Here is a 12159-nt window from a genome sequence, read left to right as displayed (position 1 = left end):
GTGATAAAAGTAAAAATGTGATGAACTGTGGATTATTTTCTTTCCTCTTGTAAAGGAAATAGTTTAACTTGCACAGCATGAAGAAAGAGAAAGAAAACAACTAGCTGAATTACAATACCAATCAAAATTTCTGCCAAGCTGCTATCTGAAGCATCCCTTTTGGCATTCATTTTTTACTCTAGTTCCTTCTGAAAACAGAAAAATTCCAGGATACAGTGTTTATCAGCTGCTCTACCTTGTAAGATACAAGACATCTACTTTTGTTACTTTGATTCCTACTGTTTTGCAGAACTAAATATACTCAGATCAGTTTGAGAAAATAATACTGGGGGGGAGGAATCTCACTTCCTGTGTGTTCAAAAAGCATCACAGATTCATAGGAAGATACCAAAAAGTTATGACTCTTAAGTGATCAATCATTTAACTTAAAAGCATGAAACTGCTTTACTAACTTACCAATTTTCAAAGCCTTACAAATAGTTTAAAAAAAAATCTTTCCAGTCTCAACTTAACTGTGACACTCTAAAGACACATGTTCTTGACTGTATGATTTTTGACTATTGAATTTTCTGCTTCACAATTAAAGATCTCATCCAAAAGAGAAGAATTTTAATTTTTTTTAAAAAAGGAAAATTCACATGCACATACAATCGTTTAAATCTAGGACTAAAAGCTCTCAAAATTTCACACCTAAAGTAGAGAGGTTGGAAAGTAATAAAAGTGTTTTTGATGATGTGTATCACCTATGAGCTGAATAAACTCTTGTTCTAGCAGGTGAAAGATTTGCCCCAAGATCAACAACAGATTTAATATTTCTATTTACAAGTTGAATTTTCATTTATTCCTTAATGCTTCCTATGAGAGTAGTGTTGTATGTAAGGAAAATACAGTCATACCTATGAACCCCAGTTTTTGTCCTTTCCGTCTCATGAGTATTTGGTTTCCTCTCCACTTCCTTAGCAAAGTTTCTTATCAGTTTCTCACGCTAAGAAATTCTCTCATGCAGTGGTCTGTGTTTCTCAGGCCCACCTCCACTTCATCTTTTGGAAAAATTAGTAATAAACTAGCCCCTGTAAAGATCATGATTTAGATGAAAGCTTCCATATTAATACACTAGTCGCATAAATGAGGGGAAAAGTCATAATCTTAGCCTTTTGGCAGACTCAGGAGATAGCACAGCATCAATAAACCCCTATTTTTGTTTACGCTCTCCCCCATATCCAGAAAATATGCATCTTTTGTGGAAATGAATGGTTCATCTTTTCTGTATACTTGGACAAGTTCTTCTCCTTGCTCATTCCTTCACCTAAATATGACATAAGTCACACAACATGAACTTTTCCCTTCAGTTTTACTTCACAGTGATATATTCTCCAATCGTCTTCATTTCTTCCACCTCTCAATGGAACGCACCAGTTAGTTGGTAAAAAAAAATTACTTTTCCCTGATTGAATATATTGTGAAGTGATTTAACAGTAAAACATACAACCAGCTATGCAAGAAACATGACTTTGAGAAGAATACAACTCCTGAATTTTATCAATAATTAAATCCATGTACCCTGTTAATTCTCTGTGCTTTACAAAATATGGTTATTAAACAAGTTACCACCTTTGGAAAGTCTACAGTTTTAAACTTGACTGTTTGGTTGAAAATTGAATGACCAACACTTTTCAGTCCAGGACAGTTCAAATCTAGTCTTTGGATTTGTTTTAGAACCCTGGATCCTGCTGAGACATTGCTTTTGGTGTGTGTTCTGAGTTTCTCTCCTTGTATTTTAAGGTACACACTGAAATGGCAATCAGTAACATGATAAATAGCTTCTCTGAGAGAACATAACATCCTTCACAACACGCTATGCTACACTTGTTACAGACATGCACTAAAAATACCAATTTTCTACACAAAATAGATAAATCCTATATGTCCAAAATAAAGTTCAAAAAAATATTTCTAATGCATTATAAAGTTGTTACTTAAGGATTCTGCACCAAAGACTGCATTTATCGTTCAACCCTCAGCCCTACAGAGAGCAACCATACCAAAAACAAGTTACATAGAGCAGAAGCTACAAAGGAACAGTATAGACAGGGTGACCTTTTTATCTACATAGAAGTCTCATTACTGTACATACATATAAATATATACTCATACAGTTGAAACTTATTTTATGTGATGCAAGACAAAAATTAGCATGAGCAAACTGATTTCCCTACAGACAGTATGTTATGGAACATTGCAGGAAAGATTCAGCAATGAAGAATTATTTTCAAGTTACTGTCACACTTTTAAAGCACCTAATTGTACTTACATACATTTTAGAAAACCATAGCATATTTATGAGCAGATTTGTACACAGTAGAAGAAAATGATATAGAAAGAAAATCTTCTATGACAGAATTTCAAGCTAATGACAATTAAGACAGCTCAGCTTCTCTACCAGGTCTTATTACACAGAAAAAGTTTCTAGCACTGACAGAAATCAAATGAAAAACGAGCATATCACCTGCTTTTGAGTTTTAGAAGTTTTCTCCACAGAAACTAAGTTTTGCACTACAGCTTCCACCATATCCAAGGTCATAAACTGTGCACCGAATTACTTCAACATTGATTGTTTTGGGAAAGGACAGATAACTGAGATGAAGGGGAAGGAATAGACATGGGTAGAGTAGTTTTCCTGATAACATAAGACCAGAACAAACAGTTTGTCTGTATACGTGAAGCAAGAAAGACAAATTAGAGACTAGAAAATAGAAACAGATGAACTGACAAATCAAAAGAGTAAGAAAATTAATTCAGTATCATGTGTAATAAAATGAGGAAGTGAACCAGCAAAAAACCTACAGAAATGGAAAAAAAAAGTAGAGAAACAAAATCCTAATTAAGCTGAGCACAATCAGGAAGATAAAGGCCTAAAAATACCAAGAGGGATTACATGTAATTTATTAACTGAACTACGTCACCTCCTAATGTTACAAGTCAATAAAATACTTGGATGATGTATTCTTTTCATTTTTAGTGGTCTTTGGGATCACTGCACCATCATGCATTTCATACTGACTACCAAACAATATTTGTTTTTAGCCTAGAAAACACTATGGTTAAAAGCCTGAAGACATAGAGAATCATAGAATCAGTTAGGTTGGAAAAGACCTTTAAGATAGGAGTCTGTATCTCAAAGTGTTGAAGCATAATTTTCACATTCAAATGCAGCCCTTGAAGTATGTTATCACTCTGGACATGTGCAAAAATGTGCCTTGAATTCTTGCTTTAAAAATATTCATTGTCTTTTCTGAAGTAGTGCAGTCTAGGAACTACCTAGTAAGCTGGATCAAAAGCTGGAGAAATACTCAAAAATTTTGTTACATCCTTCTCATGTACTTCAGTTTTAGCTACCATGCAACCTACAGACAAGGAAAAGGTTACCATTCCCCAGTTCTGCCATACAGTCTGGTCCCACCCAAAGCAGACAACATGTTAAGATTTGATTTCTGCCCATATGTGAACTGGTTTTGGATCATCCTTATTCCCGTGATTAATGCAATCCCCCTTCCAAGACAACAGTATTGCCTCGTTTAAATGTTAAGATCCTAGAGAGAGCACTGAGCCCACCACACACTTGTGCGCTTGTGTGAAGCATGCACACTTTCACAGTACACACATGCAAACACAATTCCGATTCCTTTGCTTCTGCTACTCACTGTGCAGAAAGAATGATTTATCTTCTCCATGACTTCAAATGCTATTGTAATACACCATGTCTTTTAATGAATAAGAATGGCACCAAGTTTAATTACTAGTAGTTCAGTGTGATTAAGAAAGTTAATTGCAGAGATAATGGTTGGTTTATTGAATCATATGAGCATTCATTCCACTGGCTTTCACAAGAAGTTCGGGTGTGGTTTCCTGGTCATTTTAAGCTGATCTATGGCTGCAGTGAGCAAAGGTAGTCATGTCATTCCTCACCATTCTGTTTTCACAGCTCTCACTGCAGTGACTAACAACTGCAAGGCAGCACGGTACCAGAATAATTCATTTTACCATGCATTTCACATATGACAGTTGCTACACTATGAGGGAGGTGCAGAAATGCACTGTTGAGGATGGTGCTGCTCTTTTGGCAGCAGACCTGAGTTTGAACAACTTCAGCCAAGAGGGAAACAGCAAGAGCAAGGAAGAGTGGTATCAACAGGAACAGTCAAAATCTTTTTTCACCTACCCACTCTGCAAAGTGTGTCAAAAATGCTGCCTCTAACTCCAGTGTAAAACTCACGTCCACAGACCTGAAGAAATAGGCACAATTTTCACATGCTGAAATGAGAAAAGAAAAAGGAAAAAAGGTCTCTTAAATATACTCTTTAGTTAAAAATATACAGCACCAAATGAAACTAAAAGTACAAAATATATACAATGGTCAAAAGCAGGAAAACCAAAAGCAAGAGTGCAATTACATGCAACAGTTAACGGGTGCAAAAGAATTAAGAACTGTACCTTGAAACAGCAGCTGCAGGCATAATTTTATAATATAACTAACTCTCATCCTCATATTTTGGTACAAGATTTCATTTAATCACAATATCCTTTAGAAGTTGACAAACACATACTTCTGCTTATCACTTAACACAGGATTAGTTCAGCAGAAAACCTGATAAATACTCCCTGATAGAACCCAAATCAACTGCTTATCTCCCCAGACAGGGTACACAAAGCAGATTAATTTTCTTGACTAAAGATTAAATCAAATGAAGAGCAATTTGACAGCTGCTAGGGAAACTAGGAGATTTATTTCTATTTCTCTATTTTCATGTTTCTGATTGTGATAGATGATTTCTATTTCTGATTATATCAGATAGTAGTAGTAAAGAAGACTGGGGAGTGAACTTCATTCGTACTAGGCTAGACTACATGTTTTCCACAAGCACATAACTCAAAGTGGGTTAAAAACAGGTATTTATGAAGCAAGGACAGGAAAAGGTAAACTGGGTAATTCTCTGTAGAATATAAATAATAATAAAAAAATTTAAAAAGGCTTCTGAGCCAGAAATCTGTGGATAATAATAAGGAAGTGGTTAATGACTCTTTAAAAGCTTGAGCATTATCTTCCTGAATTTCGAAGTCTTGTTACCTGAAGATTTAATCTGGTACAAGAACGACTGAATTTAATTTGAAAATAAAATACAGCTGCTGTGTTTAGTGTTGTTCCTGAGTTTTCCTCTTGCTAACCAAGCAACACAAGGACCCACTAACCTCAACTATAAACACCCATAGGTTTAGGTACATATCTGGTCTGCTTTTGATAACCAGCAAAAAATTACAGTTCACACCATTCTGGTTTCTTTGAATTTCATCACTTTAACTTTAGTCACATTTTCCTGCTAACATAATAAGCTTGAATAGAGTGCCAATTTCTTTGCCATAAAAATGAAATTCTCACAGCTTCCTACAGAAATTTTCTGATCCAAATAAAAATTATTTCTCTGTGTTTACTTTTACATATTCTCACCCTCATTAAATATAAGGTTTGGATCTAAATTAGCCTCAGCATTCCACAGAAATAAATTGATGCCTCCACTTCTGTATCAAAGCAGCAAGGAAGTGTAATTTTTTTTCTTTTCTTTTTTTTTTTTTTTTTTTTTTTTTTTATTAAATGCCCTTGAAAATAAAAAGTCACAAGAGGACTTATGAAAAATGTTGTTTAACTTTAGGTCTATTAGGGCAGTTTTAACCAACACCTATCTTAGCAGCTTGAATTTTCAACGAACAGTTTGGAGACCAAATAATGACATTCAATTCTCAGAAGGTGTTTAGCATCTTCTAACAAAAAAAGAACACCCCCAATTCACCCAAAACCCCCAGGTCTTCCTGAAGTGCCACAGACAGCACTTAGAATCTCAGAGCATACTCAAACTTGCAGTTATCACCAACCACCTGTATCTTCACAGAAACATGTAAAGGCTCTGCTTCAGAAAATTTCTTTAAAAACACTCAGTAGATTCATCTCTAATATGTCTATGATCTTTGTTTCACTCGCTTGAAAGATAGCTTATTAGGGAGGTTCTATTTTACAATGTTAGATTTGTTCAGTTTAAGAATTACATATGTTTTACCTCCCTCATTTCTACCCAAACCAGAAACAATGTCAACATTAAGTTATCTTTATTAGTACTTCAGAGCAGTACCCCAACTGACAGATAACTCTTTTTCCATCCTTTCTCAACTGAAATTATAAAACCTTTATGAAAATTAAAAAAAAAAAAAAAAAAAAAAACAACTTGGGAAAAGAGATTTATATACTAGTTGTATCACAGCTTCAGAATCCTACACCCACATTAGACAGCAATTCCACAACTTAAGAAAAAAAAAAAAAAAAGAACTGTATTCTCAAATAGAACAAAGGCAAAACAAAATTACAAGTTCCTCCATAAGCACATTTGACAAATGAAAAAAAAAAGATTGTCACTCCAGTGAGAACTATAACTTTCTCTTGAAATTTTGCAACATGTAGTTTTAAAGCAAGTGTGAAAAAACGTTGATCATAGCAGAATTACTCTGTACGCTTTTAAAATTAAATTCTTCAGAAAGATACTTCTTAAGACTATTTGCCGTTTGATTAATCAGCATTTATACAAGACTGTTCTCATCAACATATCTCCCTATAAAGGCTTCTATTACAACAGTGTGTTAAAAGACATCAGGAGGTTTTTTGAATCGCAAGGCAAAAAAGAAGCCTTCTTAACTTCTGAAACAGAATACCTAGCTTTTAAGAACAGCAAAGGTTTTACACATCACTGAGAGGCAGGATGCAAGTTTAAATTAGTATAACATCTACGTCTTTGAATGAAATTGGAGTGGTGACTTCAGTGAACATTTATATTTTCACCTCTGCATACGGTTATAGTGAAAAAATAAACATTAGGCATGGTTAGTTTCCTGGGACAGCTGAATTTCCCACCATGGCCAAGCTTCCCAGACTTTGGATTTTGAAACATCAATAGGTAAAGGAAAAATATCAGCAATCACCTTTTTACTTAAAAAGTAGTGAGGGAAGTTGGCAGTACACATAATGAACTTGGGTTTATTACTTAGTTTCAAATTGCGAAACTTTATCAAGACATATGACAGTCAGCTACCATCACAATACCCCAACAATGGGAGCACGATACTTCAGACTTGTTAAAAATATTATCTCCTGGGGACGACAGTGATGTAGAAATTTCATCCCTGTAACAATCTGTTGTGCAGTTAAGGCTTTCAGTAAGGTCTACAAAAATGCATTACATGAATAACCATTCTGATTATTGATTAACCCTGCAGAATAGATGTCAATCAGTTCGCTTTCACATACACACTTCCACCACGCACCAGCAACAAGGCAAACAGCAGCGGCTCCACGTTTTTTCTGCTAGAGACAAGCACACCTCAGATTTGGGGGACTAAACTTCAGCTACCACATGAAACCGCAAATACCCAAAAACTTACCGCGACCCAAAATTCTACGCCAAAGGATTTTTTTTACCACCTTAATACTGGTAACCGGTAAACTGGTAACAGGTAAACTGGTAACTGGTAACGTTTAAAAACCGGGCAAGCGCAGGCCCCGAGCGGCGGCCGCCACCCCCGCCCCGCGGAGGGAAGGGAGCGCGCCCAGCCCCGCGGAGCGGCGCTTCCCGGTGCATCCCGGCCCGCAGCCGGGCGCGGGGCCACGGCCCCCGCGGGGCGGGAAACCGGCCCCGGCTACGGCGGTGGGGAAAACGCGACTCCGGCCGCGCGGGGAGAATAAGAGAGAAAAAGAAAGAGGAAGGGAACGGAAGCGAGAACCCGCACACCCCGAGTACCACAAAGTTCCCCGCGGCAGCGCCCGGCCCCTCAGCTCCAGGTCGGCGACGGCCGCCGGCTTCCTCCTTCCACAAGTACCTGGCGGAGCAGCCCTCGGGAATATCCCCACCCCAAGCCCGGCCCCTCCGAAACCCGGCCCCTCTCCGACACCCACCTTTCCCCTCGCTCCGCTCCGCTCCGCTCCCTCCGACGGGGGCGGAGAGGACCTCCCCCAGCCCCTATCTCTCCACCCCCGCTGCTCCGAGGAAGAAGGAGTCGGGATGTGCTGGTCACCGCCCCGCTCCAGGCGGCACCAGGTGGAACTCTCGAGGGGCTCCCCGCGGCCAGTGGCCGCCGCCCGCCCCTCAGCGAGGCCCGGCGCGGCGGCGGAGCGGGACCCCCGTGCACGGCCCGGCGGGGCGGGCGGGAGCGCCCGCGGGCGGGGCCGCCCCGGAGCGGAGCGCGGCGCAGGCGCACCGAGGGCCCGCGCCCCCGCCGCTCCGTCCGCGGCGCCTGCGCAGTGCGGCGGTGCCGCCGCTGTGGGGCGCGGTCGTGCCGTGCCGTGCTGTGGGCTCGGCCGCCCGTCCCGGTGCACGGGAACTCGGCATCGATCGCTCAGCATCGCTTAGTCTGGAAAAGAGTCCAGCCTGTGACTCAACGCCGTGTCTACTAGACCGTGGCACTTCATCCAGTCCTTCATTAAACACCTCCAGGGACGGTGACTCTACTGCTTCCCTGGGCAGCCCATTCCAAACTTTAATTCCCACTTCTGTGAAAAAATTCCTCCTCGTGTCCTCCCCTTGGCACAGCTTGAGGCCGTTTCCTCTTGTGTCTCTGGTTGCCTGGAAGAAGAGGCCGACTCCCCCCTGGCTACAGCCTCCTTTCAGGGAGTGGTAGAGAGCGATAAAGTCTCTCCTGAGCCTCCTTTTTTCCAGGCTAAACAGCCCCAGCTCCCTCAGTTGCTCTTTATCAGACTTGTGCTCCAAACCTTTCCTCAGTTACATTTTCCTTCTCTGTGTTCTCTCCAGAACCCCAGTTTCTTTCCTGCCCAGAACTGAAAGCAGGACCTGAGGCACAGTCTCACCAGTGCCAAGTACAGGGGGATGGTCCCTGTCCTGGTCCTCTTGGCCATACTATTGCTAGTACACGCCAAGATGACATTGTCCATTGTCCATCCACTCCTCCCCCAGCCTGTAGCGCTCCCAGGTTCAGGGCAGCAGCCACAGGGCAAGGAGGACTTTGCCATCACTTGACGGCCCCACAAGGGATGTGTCCTCCTGCCCTTTGGATCCCACAGAGGACCTGGGGCAGGCAGGACAGAGGGAGAATGCCAGCCCCTCACCCAGCACCACCAGACAGAATTCAGGTACCAGCCCTGAGCTGGATGCTGGTCATACCGTCTCTCCATGTGGCACAGCCTCAGCACTGGCTGTTGTGCCGTTAAAAGGTGGTCAGCCCCCATCTGTGTTAAAGCTGGACATGTAGGCTTGTAAATTCGCTGAGCCATATGTAAGAAAACTTCCCTGCCTGACCAGGAGCCACTTGGGCAGTCACTCTTGCACCATCTGAGCTGGAACCAAGGCCCCTTCACAGCTACAGCCCCCCACTCACACAGTCACACCAGATTTCCTCACCCCTCTCCCATAGCAGAGTTTCAGATGTCCACATCCTCTGGGTGCAATAACTAAACAACAAAATAACAGCTCAAGCTGGGCCCTCCGAGGTCCATAGGTGGGACAGTAGACAGATGTCTGGTGCCCTGACTGGAGAGTAGAGTGGGAAGCTGAGTGATGCTGGGCAAGGTCTGGTGACATACTCGTGGCTGTGTGAAGTTCAAGGGAGCTGCATCTACATTCTGCTCCCTAGAAGTGGACCCAAAGGCAGGAGGTGCCCTGGACAGAGACATCTCTATCCAGGGGACATCCTCTGGGGACTATCCTCTGGGGACATGCCCCCAGATAGAGACATCTGTGTTTCATGTAATTGCAAGGAACTGTGGTACTCTAGTTATGTCCTGTGTAGGGTGTACTTCCCTTAGCTAACTCCTTTTCTGGGCTGTGTTGTTAAAGAAAAGTGTAGCCTCTATCAAAGGGATGGCAGTCACAGGATGATTTTTGAATGTCCTGTGAGTCTGATAGACTTCACTCCTAAGAATACGGGAGTATCTAGAAGTTTGCTTTTCTGTTCCCCCACAAACTACGGGAACAAGACAAATCACTATGATCAAAGAAGTATTTTGGGGAGTAGTTGTTTAATCTTAACATAAGGCTTAAAAATGAATTTTAGACATAACAGCAGACTCAGAAATTATTATGTTTGACCCAGTTATTATGAGAAAAGGAAGTGAGAATATAAATACATCTATTTTAGATTTGCTAATATGAGAACATGCATACACACATATGAGGATATACTAATATATTCAATCTTTCCAATGGATTGGAATATGTTTTTTATATGTTAGTAATTAAATTTTTATACATGTATAAATTTAAAAATTAAGGATTTTTGAGTCCTTTGAAAGAACTTTTCTTTAGAGGTCAGATAGTGAAAAATGACATACAGTTTCATCCCTTAGCACACATGTTTCTTGTTACAAGTTAAATATACAATGTAATTTAAAAATACTATAAGGGTTTTCCTGTAATTGCTCTGTACACTATAAAGTAAAAAGAAGTGTGTTTTGCCAGTAATCTAGATTTTGCTGCCATTGAAGAATGCTTTTAAATTAACTTTCAACTTCAGTTCACAAAGCCAATAGAAATTTTGATAGATTGTTATAATAGAAAAAGAAAATAAATCCTTTGTGATAGGGCCTGTGAGCTGGTTGCTAACACAAGCAGGGAACAACAAAAAGGAAGAAAACTTTGAGCATTCCCTTCCTGGGAGGCAAGGAGTGAAGGGGAGAAAGAGAGATAAAGATAATATAAGGAAAAACACTTCTATGAAGCAAATTTGGGCTTTGGGAGTTATATTCCTGCTTCACCTGTCACATTTTTAGTGGTTTTCTGTTGTTTGGGATTTTGTTTGTTTGTTTGTGGTTTTGTTTGTTTAATTGGTCCACTTACTCTGTTTATTATTTTCTGGTTGCTTCTCTGATTAGTTATGTCTGTTGTTTTTTTATATATTTTTTTTTTCATTAATTTAAACTGTATTCTTCCTGATCTATGTCAAATTCATGCTTCTTGCAACTTTAGGGAAGTCTGTGAGGTTGTGCTGTCTATAAATTAGGTGTGTGTGATTGTGTTGAATGGATGTATTGTTTCCAGCTGTCTCTTTTATATGGACATATAAATTGAATAATGGTCTTGTTTACTTTAAAGAGGTATATAGCATAATTTAATTATATAGAACTTCGAGGAAGAACAGAGATCTGTATGCACAGATCCAATTATGGCATCAGGGCCCGGGTGCACAATATTTTGTCTGCTCAGCACACAAATACAAGTAGACAGATGCAATTAGTCGCCTGATCCATTTTAAACAAACTATGTTTATCTGGTTTTAGCAACACCATATTTTACTAAAAATTACTTGTCTTTGCTATTATTCTATCAAGTTTAAAAAAACTAACACCTACTGTATTTTTATCTTATTGATATTGTTGTTGTCCATATTGTTAATGCTTGTTTACACTATGAAAACAAAACAAAAACAAATTACCTGTTTTTCTGTTTTGGAGTTGTAATTGTAATGCCATGGTTTTGAGTGTTTATGACATAAATTAGTATTTGGCAGATAAAAGGTCTTCTAAGCTGCTCTCTATTTAATGATTACCTATTATCCATTTTATGTAGCTCCCATTTACTCAGAATAATTTGATACATTGTTGTTTTTCGGATAACTCTCCTACTAAAACTGCAGTTCTTTGTAATACGTAATGTTTATGTAATCAGATACATTATATTTCTGAGAATAATATACAGTACCATTTCTAGTAGGATCTTCTTTGTTTAGCTTCCTGGAAAAAAGCCTAAGAGATTTCTTAGCAGGGTAGTCGTTGACTAGGTCATTTAACTTTGCTCCAGCCTGACAGCACAAGGCTTTCAACTAGAGACTGTAGCTCAAAAAATAACAGTCCTGATTAAAACTTACAATTCACAACAATTTTACCAGCTCCTCAGCTGTTGTGGTGCAACTAAACTGCAAAGTCATTCCACAAACTGGATTTAAAAAGGTATCTTCCTCCAGTTTTTGGTTAGGATTGGTACAGTAGTGTAGCAGAGCAGACATCTGGAAAGAGAAGCCATGGACTTCCATTGTCCAACCCCTCCCAGGTTTACTATGCATTGTACAGGCTGGCAACTCCTGGTAGGGTGTGGAGTTCCATAACTCCACTAAACT

At 39.9% G+C, this 12159-nt stretch overlaps 1 protein-coding gene across 3 annotated transcripts in view; it reads right to left on the bottom strand.

Annotated features, from left to right (window-relative positions):
- PTBP3 (polypyrimidine tract binding protein 3) overlaps positions 1-8253 on the bottom strand; it is a 45349-nt gene extending 37096 nt beyond the window's left edge. For 2 of the 3 annotated variants that reach the window (XM_058826096.1, XM_058826098.1), the window contains exons 1-2: positions 7991-8253; positions 4220-4311 (exon numbers count right to left, since the gene is read on the bottom strand). The gene's annotated coding sequence lies outside the window, so the exon portion shown is untranslated. Of the gene's footprint in view, positions 1-4219; positions 4312-7835; positions 7918-7990 lie in introns of those variants that run through there. The other variant, XM_058826097.1, reaches the window with a different exon arrangement.
- Between the last annotated feature and the right edge of the window lie 3906 nt (positions 8254-12159).

This window comes from Poecile atricapillus, chromosome Z (genome assembly GCF_030490865.1).
Source record: "Poecile atricapillus isolate bPoeAtr1 chromosome Z, bPoeAtr1.hap1, whole genome shotgun sequence".
Lineage (NCBI taxonomy): Eukaryota > Metazoa > Chordata > Aves > Passeriformes > Paridae > Poecile > Poecile atricapillus.
This window is presented reverse-complemented; position numbering and strand designations above follow the sequence as displayed.